The sequence below is a fragment of the Martes martes genome (assembly GCF_963455335.1).
Source record: "Martes martes genome assembly, chromosome: 4".
In the NCBI taxonomy this organism is placed as follows: domain Eukaryota; kingdom Metazoa; phylum Chordata; class Mammalia; order Carnivora; family Mustelidae; genus Martes; species Martes martes.
The window spans coordinates 105,009,680-105,023,133 of record NC_137891.1 but is presented as its reverse complement, the minus strand read 5'-3'; the positions used below and the strand labels follow the sequence as shown (position 1 = coordinate 105,023,133).

General features: G+C 35.4%; 1 pseudogene across 1 annotated transcript; it reads right to left on the bottom strand.

The window, feature by feature from the left end:
* Positions 1-12,231: 12,231 nt before the first annotated feature.
* On the bottom strand, positions 12,232-12,867 carry LOC308341661 (glutathione S-transferase A4-like; annotated as a pseudogene). The gene has a single exon. The product of its transcript is annotated as a glutathione S-transferase A4-like (transcript).
* Positions 12,868-13,454: the final 587 nt, after the last annotated feature.

Sequence of the window (13,454 nt, the reverse complement as noted above, 5' to 3'; positions counted from 1 at the left end):
ATGAGTTTACATTATTATAAAAAATAAATGGAGAATAGTGAATGTTCTTATAGAAATCATGATAGAAATAGATAGTTGTTAACTTTGAAACTACTAAGGCAATATTACTTGTTCAGATAAGAATTATCAATGGATGCTGAAATTAGTGGGGAAAAGGATGATGAAATGGAATATTTGCATAGTTACATAGTATATTCCCACAAGATAATTATAGATACAGTAATTTTATATTAGAGAAAGAAAGCAGACACCATTTTAGCAAAGAATCACACGTGACATTATAAGTGATGTAACAAATGAACACAGTGGGCCTCCTGACATGAGGTACCAGAAAGAGCACTGCACCATTTCTATGACATTCTCAACAAATACTCCTAAACTGAACATAATTATAAAGACAAACCCAAATTACGGGGCAGTCTATAAAATAGCTGCTCTGAATTCTTCCAAAGTGCAAGGTTATAAAACACTAAGAGATGTAGAGGAATTTTTCCGGATTAGAGGTGATGAAGGAGACCCAACAAATAAAGTGCTCTTGGAATAATTGGTGACATTTTAATAAGGCTGGTAGATTATATAATAGCAATGTATCATTGTTAATTGCCTGATTTTTATAATGTTTCTGTGGTTATCTAAGGCAATGCCTTTTTTTTTTTTTTTTTAGAAAATCACACTGAAGTATTTGGAGTGTTTGCAATTTATTCTGAAGTGTTTCAGAAAAAAAAAAAAAAAAGCCAAAATCTACTGAGACAGAAGAAGAATGATAAAACTAGTGTAATGCCCCTGGCAAATCTGGGTGAAGAGAAATCTGTTCATTCTTTATTTTCATAAGTCAAAATTCGTTTTTACAAAAGACTTTAAATAAATAACATTCTGGGAGAGCAGAATTGTTGTACCTTGGGCCATGTTCCTTTGGCAGGATTAGGACATGGTTGGAGAAAGTCCTGAGCTAACAGTGTCCCAAATGCCACATGGAATGAGTTCCTGATGGAACATATAAGAGCAATTATCAAGGAGTGGAGCAAATGATATTTCTCAGGCCAGATAGTAGATGTCTCCCATAGAGAAGATTTCTTGATTTCAGTTATCTGATGATCATTCTCAAGATAAACTTGTGGATAAGATAAAGATATATATTTACAGACCATAAATGTATAGCTATAGCTTATTAAAAACAGAATTGTAAAGCATGTTGTTTCTTAGAGCAGTTGTTATCTAAATGTAGTCTAAATTTAGAGAAAGACTCTTGTCTGTGAGAGAAAACTTTGATTTTAACCTTGAGCTCTGGACCCATTCTTACTATTTTGATGTCAAGAATGAAGGTAGGGGGGCGCCTGGGTGGCTCAGTGGGTTAAGCCTCTGCCTTCAGCTCAGGTCATGATCTCAGGGTCATGGGATGGAGTCCCACATTGGGCTCTCTGCTCAGCAGGGAGGCTGCTTCCCCCTCTCTCTCTGCCTGCCTCTCTGCCTACTTGTGATCTCTGTCAAATAAATAAATAAAATCTTAAAAAAAAAAAGAATGAAGGTAGGGCTATCACAATGGCTTCTGACAAAAGTTTGGTCGAGATAGCTAATATCTTTGACAACGACATATTTTAAAGAATCAGAAGATTGAAGTGTTGAAACAAAAACATAAAGAACTATGATAATAGAGATAGGAAATCACTGTCAACATAATTTACCCATCTGGGAAATATGTTGTTTATTCCTTCTGATTTTTTTTTTCTTCTGAAAGGCCAATTCTTGCAGTCAGAACTTATATTAAAATTTATATATTAACCCAGAGACAAATGCTATCTACCAACCTAGTGTTTAGTAAATATTCATATTAAATGAAAGGAAAGGGAGAAATGTCTCAACCTCCTTAACTTGAATAGAATTGAATTATTTCTATTTTGTAGAAATGGAGTCCTTTTAGAGTCTGTCCTGCTCTAAGATTCTGACCAATACTCACCAATGGCCAGAACTGCAGGCATTCTGATAACTATTTGCTTAACTGTCATTGTGCACTTCCTTTCTACTAAATCCCATGTCATATTAAGTTCCTAAAAGTCTGTTCTTCTTTCTCTCTCTTTTTTTTTTTCAGTTCTTCTATTTCCAACTTCAATCAGAACCATGAATTCTAACAGCCTCCTTCTTCCTCTCTCAGTATCAAAAGTGGGAGAAAAAGTGTCAGAAGTGGGAGAATATGACTCATTTAAAGTAAACACTTAAGAGCTTGGTAAAGCAATTTTCTATTTTTTCCCAAAAGTTATGTTTCATCTGAGTGTGTTAGAGATACAGCAGCACTGTGGAGCCCCTCCTTTGAAGATCAAAAGCATACAGCACATTAGATGACCTTCTACATGACTCCATCCAAACAGCAATAGAGATGGAAAGTGGAGTACTGTCTAGTTGTGACAGTTGGAAAACGGAATAGATGAGAATTAATGCTACTGCCATCATTCTGTCTTTTTTTTTTTTTTTTAAGATTTTACTTATTTGTTTGAGAGAGAGAGGATGAGAGAGAGAGCAAGCATGAAAATGGAGAGAGTCAGAGGGAGAAGCAGACTCCCTGCCCAGCAGGGAGTCCAATGCAGGACTTGATCCCTAGACTCCAGGATCATGACCTGAGCCAAAGGCAGTCGCTTAACCAACTGAGCCAACCAAGCACCCATCATTCTGTCTTCTGCTAAGAGCCTGCCAGCTTCCTCAGTGTTGTTAATTCTCTGAGTGTCCAGGTTTTCTCTTCATTCAAGTATAGGGATATCTGATACTACAGACTGCTATGCAATAAATGAGATAGAAAACTATCACCTGACCACCTGAAGACATTAACATTCTATAGAATGTTTAAAATTTAAGAATAAATGTAAGGTTTATATCTAAAAAGCATTCACCTTTGGGAGTATCATTTGTGGAAATTCACATATCTCAAGTTTTGGAACCCAGTTGTGTACCTAGGAACTAATTAATGGAAGTAAGATAAATGAGTCCAAGAAAAAAGATACTATTTTGATCTAACGCAATTCAGGAGTCCACTCAAATCCATTAGAATTTTTTTTTCACCCCAAGAAAATACATCCAGTTGATGACGTAGTAAAATTATGATGAGAGATAGTTATTTCTGAAATTATGTAACAATATATTCTTGTTTTGCTTGTAAATAAAAGATAACACAGCACAGCTGATGCTTGTTTAAACTTTGCATACAAATATGCATGATGCCAACTGGATTCAATTTATCCTGTCTTAATTTGAATTAACTTGACAGATCTTTTGACACATGCTGAACAGACTAATTGTTGCTTATTTGGGTGCACTGAATCAGTGAACATGGCAATCAGAATCCAAGCAGATGTTCATAGTTTCTGTGATTGCCCGGAGCCTGAGGGTGGAAGAAGAGGGAGAATCATTTTGCTGATTTACTTTTGTTAGTATCTGTCAAGGCATGGGCTGCATTACAAATACAATTGTTAAAATAAGCAGACTCTGCTAAAGAGTTGTGAAAAACAGATATGAATACTAATTATAATTTTACCTTTCAATGCATTTGAACTTAAAAAGTCCCTGTAATCAGAATTTGGTAATGGTAAAATTGCCATAGACATTTATCTTCTTCTAGCCGTCCCTCCCCCATATTTTTCTGTCTTAAATGTCATTAATTTATTATGATTAGTTTCAAGAATATAAAAAATTATAGAGGAATAAAGCAAACAAGGTGTTATATGTAACTAATGAATCATTGAATACTACATTAAAAACTAATGATGTACTATACAATGGCTAACTGAACATAATAAAAACAAATAAATAAAAATTGTTTAAAAAGTGTACTTACTACCCTTACTGCCCACTTTGTCAAATCTTGTACTGTGCACTATTTACTACATTATTTTTTAAGTACGAGAACATTACAGATCCCAATGAATCTTCCTGTGAATGAAGAAGAGATAGCTGGAGTTGGATGGATTTTATATACCCTTTAAAATGTTGTTACATCATTTTGTATTATCAATTTGAAGTAAAATTTGTTGTATACATTTAAAAAAATAACAATGATTTAATACAGTAAAATTTAATGGAGTAAAAGCCAAGAGTTAAATAGTTAAGTAGTTCAGATTGTAAAGTAACTTCTTAAAATAGTCAGGGATCTATTTTTATCGCATATTTCTGGTTCATTTGTGTTTCCTATTCTATAATTTTTTCTACATGTCTTGTCTGTTTTTCTACTAGAAATAACATAGCTTTGTTTGTAATTGATTTGTAGGGTATGCACTTTGGAAACTAAGCCTTTGCTGGCTTATGTGTTGCAAATACCATCTTACAGGCTATCATGTTCTAATTTTTCTTTGCATAGGAATAATAAATAATAAATTGTCCTACCACTATTTCTCTGGACATTGTTTTTTGCCTTCTTTTCTCTATCCTCTTCTCCTAAATTTCCCATTAGAATATATGAGCTTGTCTCATTCTTTTTCTCCATACCTATGAACAATTTCTTTTTTCTCATTATTTTCCCTTTCTGTTCATTACTCAGTGTAATATTATCACACCTAATTTCTGGTTCATCAATTCTGTTTTCAGCTGTGTCCATCTGATTATGTTTCTATCACTACATAAATATATGAATAATATATTAAATTATAGAATAAATTCTTATGACTCATGTGTATTTCCACAAGTCTCATTAAGTTCTTTTTTCAAATCACTTTTGTTACATCTTGTTCTTTCTCCTTCTTTTTATTTTAGACTTCATTTTACTTCTTTTTTCCAGGGAGGATAAGAGAAATTTATTTGACATCACTTTTCAAAACTCCATCTAAAGCTGATTTTTTTCATAATCACCAACTATAATTGAGTTCTCATTATTATCTAAACCCATACTTCATTCTTGTTTCTCTGCCTTTTTTAAATGTACAACTTAATGTCATTTAAAGTAATATCTGACATAAAATTTACCTTAATCTCCTCAGAAATGCATCCATTTCTCTCCTCTACACTGATTTTACCCATAAAGCTCTTCACAAAACTGTCTTCGCATTAAGTCCTCCACTGGGTAAAGTCTACTTGGGGGCTACTCTGGTGGCCAGCTGAGGAAAAAAAAAAAAAAAAGTCAAGGCTCTGAGAGTAGGTCAGGGGGATTTACATCTTGATCTCAGAGTGCCTGATGAGAACTGACTGCTGCTCTAACGGAGGCTGATCTAGGAGCATCCCCAGAGTCTGGCACACAAGGCTAACCCGTGCTGCACAAGTTAGCCTTGTGTTTTTTGCCAAGTCATTGACACCTTACACACCTATATTTCTTCATTTATGAAATGAGGATAAAATCACCTATCTTGGTGATGATATGAAGGTTAAAGGAAATGAAGACAATGTGTACTGGCATATAAGAATTCAAAATTTATAACTTTATTTCACTTTTTAGAAGAGCCTTGCCATCTTAGTTCTGGAGCACTAACTCTGCTGTTTATTTTCCTTTCTGTCTCTACCTTGTCTTGGTTTCTTTCAGGACATTTTTCTATCTTTGGACTGACAAGTCATTTTCCAGCAGGTCTTGCTTGTGAGAATCATGTATACTGAAATGAGAAAATGTCCCATAAGTCAACTATTGTATTTCTTTTTGCCAGGTCAGGTGAATCATGGGCATAGATCAACCTGATAGTAATAAATTCTTAGTGGTGCAAGTCTGTGGTTTTAAAGTCTCATAAGGGGTGTCAAGGTGGCTCAGCAGTTAAGTGTCTGCCTTTGGCTCAGGTCATGGTCTCAGGGTCCTGGGATCAAGCCCTGCGTCGGGGTCTCTGCTCAGTAGGGACTCTGTTTCCCCCTCTCTCTCTGCCTGCCTCTCTTCCTACTTGTGATCTCTCGTCAAACACATAAATAAAATCTTAAAAAAAAAAAAGAAAGAAAATAAAAAGATCTCATGAGGGGGGCACTTGAGTGCCTCAGTCATTAAGAATCTGCCTTCCGCTTAGGCCCTGCTCCCAGGACCCTGGAATCAAGCCCCAGTTGGGCTCCCTGCTCAATGGGAAGCCCGATTTTCCCTTTCCCACTGCCCCTACTTGTGTTCCCTCTCTCACTATCTCTATCTCTGTCAAATAAATACATAAATAAATCTTGAAAAAAAAAAGGTCTCATGAGAGGTTTTGTCATCATTGCTGTTATTGTTTAAACCAAAGCCCAAGCCCAGACAGACATCTTTCCCTGTGTTATTCTTTTGCCAATAGGACATTTAAACAATTTTTATTTTATGGTATTATTCAATTTTTAAAATTTTATTTATTTGAGAGAGAGGGAGGGAGAGAGAGCATGCTCATGAAGGGAGAGTGAGAGGGAGAAGCAGACTCCCTGCTAAGCAGGGAACTCGATGTGGGGCTCGATCCCAGGATCCTGAGATCCATCACCTGAGCCAAAGGCAGATGTTTAACCAACTGAGCCAGCAGGTGCCCCAACAGGACATTTTTTAGCAGTCTGCTTTTCACAGAAGGTGTAGCATTTCAAGAGCCCTAACTTTATGTGATGATCTCAATTCTAAATCCTCAACTCTTGTGGGCCTAAGGCCACATCTTCTGATTCCAAGTGAACATTAAGACAGTGTTACCATTTCGAAAGAAACAGGCACATCACACTTGATGCTGACATAAAGATGCACAACACATTTTCTTTATTCATTCTTCCACTGATGTGCACTTAGTTTGTTTCCATATCTTGGCTATTGTGAATAATGCTGCAATGGTCAATGGGAGTGCAGCTGTGTCTCTGAGATCCTCATTTCATTTTTTTTAGATATCTGCCCAGAGTGGGATTACTGGATCATATGACACTTCTAGTTTTAGTTTTTTGAGGAACAGCTATATAAGGGTTCAAATTCTCTTCATCTCACCAACACTCATTATTTTTGGTTATTTTCCAAATAGTCATCCTAACAAGTGTGAGGTGATACCTTATCGTGGTTTTGGTTTGCATTTCCCTGATGATTAGTGATTTTGAGCATCTTCTCATACCTGTTGACCAATGGTATGTTTTCACCTGAGTAATATTTTCTCAAGTCCTTTGTCTATTTTTAAATCCAGTTATTAATTAGTTAGTTAATTAATTAATTTTTATTGAATTGGGGAATTACTTATGTATTTACAATATTAACCCCTTAGTAGATATGTTCGTTGTCAACCGACCTTCAACAAGGGTACTAATAATTTGCAATGGAGAATAGTCTTTGTTTTATTTGTATTTTAGCTGCATCTACAAATAATATTATTTATGTCTCCTTGTGATATATAGATATACATATATATCTACCTATACACACATCAAAAATATATAAAATCATATTGCACTTATTTCTTTAAATATTGCTTACTATAGTCATTAGCATGTGTTTAAGATAAACCCACAATCCTGTGTGAAGGTGTTGCTTATTTGTTTTTATTGATTTATATTATTCCATAGCATAGTTATTTACTCTATTGTTAATGGTCTTCTGGGTTGTTTCCCATTTGAAGCTAATATGAACAATATTAGTATAACTTTCTGGTAAATTTATCCCAGCTTTAATGGGGAAGAGATTCTTTAAGATTTATACATAGGACTAGAATTGCTGGCAATATACATTTCCTGAGCTTTATTAGCTATTCCGAGATGATTTTCAAAACAGTTGCACCAATTTTCACTATCACCAATAAAGTATGGGTATTCCACATCCTTGCCAATACATTGCCAATACATTTTTATTCCTGTGTATTGAAAATTTATATTTAATCTCTTTTTTGAAGAACATATTTAATCCATTGGCTTATTCTTCTATGTATTTTTCTACTTTCTTAATAATGTTTTGAGAATTGTTTTATATATTACAGATACGAATTAATTTTTGTGTCCAAAAAGAAGAAATGGGTTTTAGTCAACAGATAAGATGGGTCTCACCAATCTTTTCATATTAAATATTATTTTTCTTCTTTTCCCCACTACACACACACACACACACACACACACACACACAGAGTTTATTTTCTTGTTCCTTTGTCTGTTCATTTTTGTGAGAGAATAATTTTGCTAAATAGATCTTAAACATACTGCCAAGTCCACTGTTTAACTGAAAAGCCTTAACACCTTGGCTATTATTGTTTTTATTTTACAACTTTTTTTTTTTAATAAACATATAATGTATTATTAGCCCCAGGGGTACAGGTCTGTAAATCGCCAGGTTTACACACTTCACAGCACTCACCATAGCACATACCCTCCCCAATGTCCATAATCCCACCACCCTCTCCTGAACCCCCTCCCCCCAGCAACCCTCAGTTTGTTTTGTGAGATTAAGAGTCTCTTATGGTTTGTCTCCCTCCTGATCCCATCTTGTTTTATTTATTCTTTTCCTACCCCCCCAAGCCCCCCACGTTGCATCTCCACTTCCTCATATCAGGGAGATCATATGATAGTTGTCTTTCTCCGTTTGACTTGTTTCGCTAAGCATAATACCCAGTAGTTGCATCCACGTTGTCGCAAATGGCAAGATTTCATTTCTTTTGATGGCTGCGTAGTATTCCATTGTGTATATATACCACATTTTCTTTATCCATTCATCTGTTGATGGACATATAGGTTCTTTCCATAGTTTGGCTATTGTGGACATTGCTGCTATAAACATTCAGGTGCATGTGCCCCTTCAGATCACTACATTTGTATCTTCAGGGTAAATACCCAGTAGTGCAATTGCTGGGTCATAGGGTAGCTCTATTTTCAGTTTTTTGAGGAACCTTCACACTGTCTTCCAGAGTGGTTGCACCAGCTTGCATTCCCACCAACAGTGTAGGAGGGTTCCCCTTTCTCCACATCCTTGTCATCATCTATCATTTCCTGACTTATTAATTTTAGCCATTCTGACTGGTGTGAGGTGGTATCTCATTAGAGTTTTGATTTGTATTTCTCTGATGCCGAGTGATGTGGAGCATTTTTTCATGTGTCTGTTGGCCATCTGGATGTCTTCTTTGCAGAAATGTCTGTTCATGTCCTCTGCCCATTTCTTGTTTTTAAAATTCTATTTCCCCCTCCTTGGGGGTACAGAAGCAATTTGTAGTTTCAAAAATTCAAGACAAAATTTCAGAACTCCACCTGCTTCGTTTCATTGCAAACCAGTCACTTCTTGACTGGGTTACTCGCTCTCTTAATTCCTTGGTAGTAAAGAACAATCAATTTATATTTTCATTTTGGGTCCTTCTCTTTCTCTTGGAGATATGGGTTTAGGAGGGACTTAGGACCCTGGGATCATGACCTGAGCTGAAGGTAGACGCTTACCTGACTGAGACACCCAGGCACCCCAAAGTCTTTTTTTTAAAGAGTATTTCCAATTCTGTCTGTAGCTGGAACCCAGGGTGTACTAGCAAGTGAAAAGTTCCATATATCATCATTCATGTATTTTAGAATTGGGCAAAAGAGGGACAGAAGGAAGAAGGCCTCCTCTATAATAGTCCAGGAGTGTGTGCAGTGCTACTGTTCCCAACATTAAAGGGAATATCAAGTTATAAAGCATTGAAAGCTGTGTAACAACATTAATTTTCCATATATATGTTTACATCTTCAGCTTATGATTTCAAGGAAATCTAACATGACTCTCTGATTCTTTTTGTAGCTAATTTTAACATAATAATTAGAGTTAATGTGTAACTACACCAGATCTCAGTTGCTCCTACAGGGTACACTTGTGTACACTGTAATTACAACTTATACTAAACATACCAAATGAGCACATGAAAAACTTATTATGTACTTAATTACACAAATGCCATTTAATCATTTTTTCCTAAAACTAGGTAAATCTGTTTCTAAAAAAATCAGGGAAATAAAAGTATCAAATGATAGACTGGCAACAAGTGGAATTTCCAATTGCAATAGCTTAATAGGTTTTTTTTTAATAGTATAATATAGTCTTCATAGTAATTGTTTTCTGTATCCTCTCACATCCTGGATGTCGAGAAAAGCCTTTAACTATATTTGCACTATTATCATTGGATTACAAATATTGGTTACCTAATTATCATGTCAATTATCCATACTGCACTTCTTTAAGATAAGGAGCACATTTTTCTCATAATTGAACACCCCCACCCCCCATTGCCTTGGAGAGTGCTGGCAGAAATTAAATACTGAATAGGAGTATTGTACGAATGGGAAATTAGCAAAGGAGAAGGCAGTTAATCATGTCTTGAAAACCTAGAAGCTCTTCCAGGCAGAGAAAAGGACCAAGGACATTTGAGGTAGAGAAAGTTGTTTGCAAAGACAAGTAGATTTTATTCATTCAGTCAATAAATATTTATTGAACCCATTATACATGCTAGACTTTGATATATAATCTAAGGCAATAACATATACGTCCCCAGCTTCCTTGAAGCTTATGGTTTATGAAAAAATGTGTTCAGCTAATAAATCACTCAAAAATGTGTCCCTATAATCTGAAATAAGTGTATAAAGCAATATAAGTGTATATAATAAAGGAAATTAATGCCTTCTTTTGAGTTAATTGAGCATGTCTTATAATCCTAATTTGTCTCTATTGTGGAATTATTTATAACTTGAAAAAATTAGTCGTCATTCCTAGGGTTGAGGACCTCACATATAGTGTTACATTATATGTTATGTAACATTTATGCTGTCTATTTATGCATATTATATCACTTAACGTGTAGAGCAAGATGCTCACAGCTAAAAATATCAATTCTTCCCTCCAAACCCATGTGCTATTTAGGTCATACATTTTACTTTTAGCATATGCTTTAAGCATACCATATATCACCATTTTTGCTTTAGACAGAGTTATCTATTACAGCTCTTAAAAGCATGGGAAAAAACTGAAATCTATGCTTTTATGCATTTATTCCATATCAGAGTTCATCCTTCTTTTTAGTTTATCCACCTTCCTGTCCAGTGTCATATCCTTCTGCTTGAAGAATTTTCCTTAATATCTCTTGCAGTGCAAGTCTATTAGAAATAAGTTGTGAATGTGTGTGTGTGTGTGTGTGTGTGTATAATGTGGATATTTTTTTTTTTTACTTTGACAGATATTTGGGGGTGTACAGAATTCTATGTGGACAGTTTTTATTTTATTTATTTTGCAACACCAAATACGACAATTCAGTCGTCTGGCTTGCATGACTCCAGATGAGAAGTGTGCTGTAGTTCTTTGGTCCTCTTTATGTAACATGCCTTTTTTCTCTGGTTGCCTTCAAGTTTTTCTCATTTTCACTTTCAGCAGTTTGAATATAATAGGCGGTGTGAGGCATGTCTGTGTGTGTCTGTCACTAATTTTGGAAAAATTTTTGCCCTTATTTCTTCAATTATTTCTCTTCTCCATTTTCCTTTTCTTCTCTTTCTGGGATTCCAAGAATACATTTACTAAGCCAGTTAATATTGTCCAACATCCTTTGGATTATACTTTTTGTTTGTTTGTTTTTTACCTACCTATCTTCAAGGTCATCAATTTTTTTTCTCTTTTTTTTTTTTGTGAGGGGTATGTCGAGCATAGGAAGTATTTTTAATTGGCTGAATTGGGCATAAACATGTTGAATGCATTCCTTATCTTTGTTACTCTTTTTTGTTTGTTTCTAGCTTTTTCATTTGTTTCTTTCTTACAGATTCCACTTCTCTGCTAAAATTACCCATTTCCTCTTGCATGCTGTCCACCTTTTTCATTAAAGATTTTATATATTACATTTGAAGCTTCAATAAATTGGGGTTGGGGCACCAATCCACCATGCAGTCAAAAATCCACATATAACTTGAGTCTCCCCAGGAGTCTATTGTGATTTTTTTTATTTGTAAATTCTTTATTTTGGCTAATATCGACTGCAGTCACTACTACCATGGATTTATTATGGCTGAGATTTATTATGGAGTTATTCACTAGCTATTATGTTGTTACTAAATACTAAAAATTAGGAAAAGACTAGAGGGTATTTGAATGGGATAAGGAGAGGAGAGCAGAACCTCAAGGGAGAATGTGAAGTCCAACCCAGTCTTGTTATCAAAAATGAGTAACCGCATCAGATCTAACTTAAATGCCAAATTCTCCAAAAAAGGTTTTCAGAAAAGGGTCACATAATTATTCATGGGACAAAAAAAATGTTGATGTTTCTGGAAAATGTCTTGACATGAGAGACCCAACTTAAGAATAATTATACATAGCACCACGACAGAGCTGGACTCATGGCAGCCTGGCACCAATTAAAATACTATTATGGACACAGAAATGAGAAGAGGCTAACTCTCACTCACAGACGTATGTGATGTTTTATAGTGTAGAAATGTAGATGGTTTTTTCTTATGTATGTAGATGTCATCTGGAGGAGTTTTCTTCCTGCTGCCACATTCAATAATTTCTTAATTTTAGGAATATTACTTATTTTCGCTGTGAACTCCTGGAGGTGCCATAGTAGGGACTTTCTATCCTAGATCTAAAATGATTTGGAGCAGAATCAAGTCCACAAGGCTCAGCTGATTGCCAATAAGAAATCTTTTGCCCATGATCCCTTAAAACCTTTTCAAACCCAGACATGTATCTAATTATAGCCTTTCAGGCCATTTTAACCAGTTGTTTTTGTTGGTCATCTGGTTTCAGGAAAGGATGAATGATAATCAGTTCCAACAATCTAGTGTCCCCTCCATGTGCATGTCAATGAAGGTTCTCTCCTTGAGGTCCTCACACAAGAGATGGTGTTTCTCCACTATGTAGTGGAGAATGCTTCCTGTCTTCATCCCATCTGTTCCACTGATTGGCACGTGTTGGAATAGCAGGTGGTTGTTATCCTGCAACTCCTACAACTGCCGTAATGTTTCTAAGAATACTTCACCAAACCGGACTTCAGCGGCAACTAAAACCCATTTTGTGGATTCCATCAGGTCTCTTCTGCTTTGATAACGAAGCTGGGCTTCCCTGCCCTGATGGCCTTTCAAGTTTCCTAGAGTCCACGTGGAGCATCTAGAGCCACCCAATGTGTTCTGCAAGTAGTCTGCTGCCCAGTAGCTTATTGTTGACTGGAAGTCTTACCAAGAACTTAAACAACTGATTAACACATACTGTGTATGTTACATGCATTATATGCTGTATTAGAATAAAGTAAGCTGAGCAAAGGAAAATGATTTAAGAAAATCATAAGGAAGAGAAAATATTTTATAGTACTGTCCTGTATTTTTTAAAAAATCCATTAACTGTGGATCCATATAGTTCAAACCCATGTTGTTTAAGGGTCAACTCTATAACATTGATTTTAACATTCTACTCACAGCTTTTCAATATATATCTCAAATATGAGCCTAGTTCTATTGATTATCTTTATCTCTTGGAAATGCATTGTTCATTATTTGCCTTTTCATAAACATTGTAATCTTTTGTAGAAGAACCTAGACATTCTATATAAGTAGATACTGAGGTAAACAACATTTGGGGGGAGGCTAGAAATTAGCATGCCTTTCTTTCTACTAGA